At 44.4% G+C, this 5,000-nt stretch overlaps 1 protein-coding gene across 1 annotated transcript in view; it reads left to right on the top strand.

The window, feature by feature from the left end:
• Positions 1-5,000, top strand: part of LOC128610517 (VPS10 domain-containing receptor SorCS2-like) — a 210,631-nt gene that overhangs the window by 182,827 nt on the left and 22,804 nt on the right. The window lies entirely within an intron of this gene.

Genomic DNA, 5,000 nt, shown 5'->3' with positions numbered 1-5,000 from the left:
CTGAATAAATATACACCACATGCACCTTCCCAGATAAAAGACACGTGATTAAGGTTGTTAAATGTTACGCTTGGGTTATTAGAACAGAATCTCCTGCCAACAATATCAGCGTTCCTCCCAGTCATGGTAGGACAATAAACACTAATGATGTCATTATGTAATAATGAAGGAATACAAATGTGTTGTTGCCATGGTTTGATCAACTTCCATGGCAGGTTAAAGCATTTTGTCCATAAAGCTCCATTCTGTTGATGTTGTTATTGTTGCCACACACATTTGACAAAATCAGGTCGTGCCTATAGGAATTGAGGTTTGCGAGACTGATCACACATTGCAAGAGCTTGGGCATCACTGCTTTAACCAAATCTGCAAAGACCGAATCATGTTTAAAAACAATTTTCTGAGCAAACAATAAACGGAGGCTAGGCCCCAATAATTAGCATGGTATTTGCATGCGACTAATTTAATCTATTCACGCTCCTTTGTTTGTTAGCAACATGTCCAAACAGTTTAACAATGAACAGAAGCTTCCAGCGTGCTACAATTTACATAATGCTAATCAGTGGCCATTCACTTACATTTGGTTTTAATGAAGATTGCCATTTTTGGCTCGACTCTTTAAGAGAATATCTACTTAATTAGCATTATATAAAAAGATTCGGCTAATCAGAATGTCACACAAACATCACATCCACGGTCGAACAATGTATTTTGTATCCTTTGCCTTTATATATATATTTTTTTTCTTTTCTTTCCTCAATCCACTTCATACTCAAGGCTGAAACTTGCACATGAACCCCGTGACCTCTCACAGCATGAAGGTTGACTCATCTCATACTGCAAGGGATTGTGGGTAGTGGAGCTTTAGCAGGGGTCTCCTGCTACCTCCGCAATCTGAAAAGAGACTTGTAGAACAGTCTTTTTTTTTTTTTTAAACTGATGCGTTACTTGCTTTATTTTACATATTGACTTATTCCATCTCTTTCCCTGTCCTTGACACACAATCATCTCTCTTTACCAATAATTTTCTCATTCTTTCCATGGCGCTTTCTTCTTTTTCATTCCTCTGAGTCTATCAATAGTTAGACTGCTGCGTTCTGCAGGTATCCACATTAATGGGATCCAAATTAAAATATCCTTGCAGTGGCAAAGGGTCTGGGTGCCATCTTTTCAGTACTCCTATTAGAATGGTAATAAAATGAATCAGATTACCACTCTGCAGCGATGGTAATGATTCTAAATCAAGTACTACTAAAGCAGATGAGGATGGGAAGGGATGGTGTTAGGGTGCTTGTGGGTGGTTTTGGAGTACATGGTTGTGTTCAGGATGCATAGGGATGGAATGTAAATGGGCTATGGATAGTTTTGAGTACATAGGGCTGGGATGTGGATGGGCTGGGAATGGTGTTGGCACGCATATTGATGGGATGTAGGTAGAGAAGGGAATGTTAGATGGTGATAGGATAGTGTTGGTGCTTACGTATAATGATGGGATGTGGATGGAGTGGATAGTTTTTGTACACAGAGGGATGGGGATGTAGATGGAGAGGGGATAATGGTGCTGCACAAATCAGTGCGTCTGGGAGTGGTATTGAAGGACATGGAGAAGGAGTGGTGATGGTGTAACCACAAATAATAGGTGATAGTGGTATAAGGGCATATGGCAGTGGTGTTGAGATACAGTACAGTATATATGGATGGGGTGGGGGTGGTGTATAGATACAGTACAGTATATATGGATGGGGTGGGGATGGTGTTGAGATACAGTACAGTATATATGGATGGGGTGGGGATGGTGTTGAGATACAGTACAGTATATATGGATGGGGTGGGGATGGTGTTGAGATACAGTACAGTATATATGGATGGGGTGGGGATGGTGTTGAGATACAGTACAGTATATATGGATGGGGTGGGGGTGGTGTTGAGATACAGTACAGTATATATGGATGGGGTGGGGGTGGTGTTGAGATACAGTACAGTATATATGGATGGGGTGGGGATGGTGTTGAGATACAGTACAGTATATATGGATGGGGTGGGGATGGTGTTGAGATACAGTACAGTATATATGGATGGGGTGGGGGTGGTGTTGAGATACAGTACAGTATATATGGATGGGGTGGGGGTGGTGTTGAGATACAGTACAGTATATATGGATGGGGTGGGGATGGTGTTGAGATACAGTACAGTATATATGGATGGGGTGGGGATGGTGTTGAGATACAGTACAGTATATATGGATGGGGTGGGGGTGGTGTTGAGATACAGTACAGTATATATGGATGGGGTGGGGGTGGTGTTGAGATACAGTACAGTATATATGGATGGGGTGGGGATGGTGTTGAGATACAGTACAGTATATATGGATGGGGTGGGGGTGGTGTTGAGATACAGTACAGTATATATGGATGGGGTGGGGGTGGTGTTGAGATACAGTACAGTATATATGGATGGGGTGGGGATGGTGTTGAGATACAGTACAGTATATATGGATGGGGTGGGGGTGGTGTTGAGATACAGTACAGTATATATGGATGGGGTGGGGGTGGTGTTGGTATACTTGGGGATTAGGTGGAGCTGTTATGGGGTTGATAAGGCACATGGGAATGGGGTCAGTATGGTGTTATTGATATATACTTCATATATCAAATAGAAATATATATATATATATATATATATATATATATATATATATATATATATATATATATATATATATCATATACATGTAATTTTATACTGGTTTAAAGGGGGAAGCATTATGAATGAAACTTACTTACTTACTTGTATAGTCGGCTAATGAAGAGTTTGTGACTCAAGATAAATTAAATGAACCCAGTGAAAGTTATTTACCGATGCATTAAACTATACAGGCAGTATAGCACGAGCACTGACAGACGACGTCAAGTTTAACTGACAGGAACAACTGTGTGAGGTCATGGGGATAGTGTGGGTAATGTGTCGGGGTACATGAGGAAGGTGTGGGTAACCTTTCGGGGTACATGAGGAAGGTGTGGGTAACCTTTCGGGGTACATGAGGAAGGTGTGGGTAACCTTTCGGGGTACATGAGGAAGGTGTGGGTAATGTGTCGGGGTACATGAGGAAGGTGTGGGTAACATGTCGGGGTACATGAGGAAGGTGTGGGTAATGTGTCGGGGTACATGAGGAAGGTGTGGGTAACATTTTGGGGTACATGAGGAAGGTGTGGGTAACATTTTGGGGTACATGAGGAAGGTGTGGGTAACATTTCGGGGTACATGAGGAAGGTGTGGGTAACATTTTGGGGTACATGAGGAAGGTGTGGGTAACATTTTGGGGTACATGAGGAAGGTGTGGGTAACATTTTGGGGTACATGAGGAAGGTGTGGGTAACGTGTCGGGGTACATGAGGAGGGTGTGGGTAACATTTTGGGGTACATGAGGAAGGTGTGGGTAACGTGTCGGGGTACATGAGGAAGGTGTGGGTAACATTTCGGGATACATGAGGAAGGTGTGGGTAACGTGTCAGGGTACATGAGGAAGGTGTGGGTAACATTTTGGGGTACATGAGGAAGGCGTGGGTAACGTGTCAGGGTACATGAGGAAGGTGTGGGTAACATGTCGGGGTACATGAGGAAGGTGTGGGTAATGTGTCGGGGTACATGAGGAAGGTGTGGGTAACATTTTGGGGTACATGAGGAAGGCATGGGTAACGTGTCAGGGTACATGAGGAAGGTGTGGGTAACATGTCGGGGTACATGAGGAAGGTGTGGGTAATGTGTCGGGGTACATGAGGAAGGTGTGGGTAACATTTTGGGGTACATGAGGAAGGTGTGGGTAACGTGTCGGGGTACATGAGGAAGGTGTGGGTAACATGTCGGGGTACATGAGGAAGGTGTGGGTAATGTGTCGGGGTACATGAGGAAGGTGTGGGTAACATTTTGGGGTACATGAGGAAGGTGTGGGTAACGTGTCGGGGTACATGAGGAAGGTGTGGGTAACGTGTCGGGGTACATGAGGAAGGTGTGGGTAACATGTCGGGGTACATGAGGAAGGTGTGGGTAATGTGTCGGGGTACATGAGGAAGGTGTGGGTAACATTTTGGGGTACATGAGGAAGGTGTGGGTAACGTGTCGGGGTACATGAGGAAGGTGTGGGTAACGTGTCGGGGTACATGAGGAAGGTGTGGGTAACATGTCGGGGTACATGAGGAAGGTGTGGGTAATGTGTCGGGGTACATGAGGAAGGTGTGGGTAACATTTTGGGGTACATGAGGAAGGTGTGGGTAACGTGTCGGGGTACATGAGGAAGGTGTGGGTAACGTGTCGGGGTACATGAGGAAGGTGTGGGTAATATTTTGGGGTACATGAGGAAGGTGTGGGTAACGTGTCGGGGTACATGAGGAAGGTGTGGGTAACGTGTCAGGGTACATGAGGAAGGTGTGGGTAACGTGTCGGGGTACATGAGGAAGGTGTGGGTAGTGCATGGGGTGAAGTGAGTGAAGTATTGGTGTACATGTTACATGTTCATTTAAAATTGTTTCAATTTCCAGACAGTTGTCTTCCTCTTCTTCCTCTTTGTTGTTACTGTGCTAATGTTGTAAAAGTTGTCAGTGTGTTGTAAATAGTCATCAAGACATCATCCAATCTTTCCCACTAATAGATTGACTTTTACTTGTCTTATTCTGTTCGATTGCTGCATCAAGTTTCCTTGATTCTGTCTTTGTCTTGCATTTGTACCTTTGAACCCCTTCTCTGTTAATTAGTGCTGAAGGGACTCTCTCTCTCTCTCTCTCTCTCTCTCTCTCTCTCTCTCTCTCTCTCTCTCTCTCACGCTCACTCTCTCTCTCTCACTCTCTCTCTCTCACACTCACTCTCTCTCTCTCTCACACTCACTCTCTCTCTCTCACTCTCTCTCTCTCACACTCACTCTCTCTCTCTCACTCTCTCTCTTTCACACTCACTCTCACTCACACTCTCTCTCTCACACTCTCTCTCTCTCTCTCACTCTCTCTCTC

This window comes from Ictalurus furcatus, chromosome 7, assembly GCF_023375685.1.
Source record: "Ictalurus furcatus strain D&B chromosome 7, Billie_1.0, whole genome shotgun sequence".
NCBI classification, from domain to species: Eukaryota; Metazoa; Chordata; class Actinopteri; order Siluriformes; family Ictaluridae; genus Ictalurus; species Ictalurus furcatus.
This window is presented reverse-complemented; position numbering and strand designations above follow the sequence as displayed.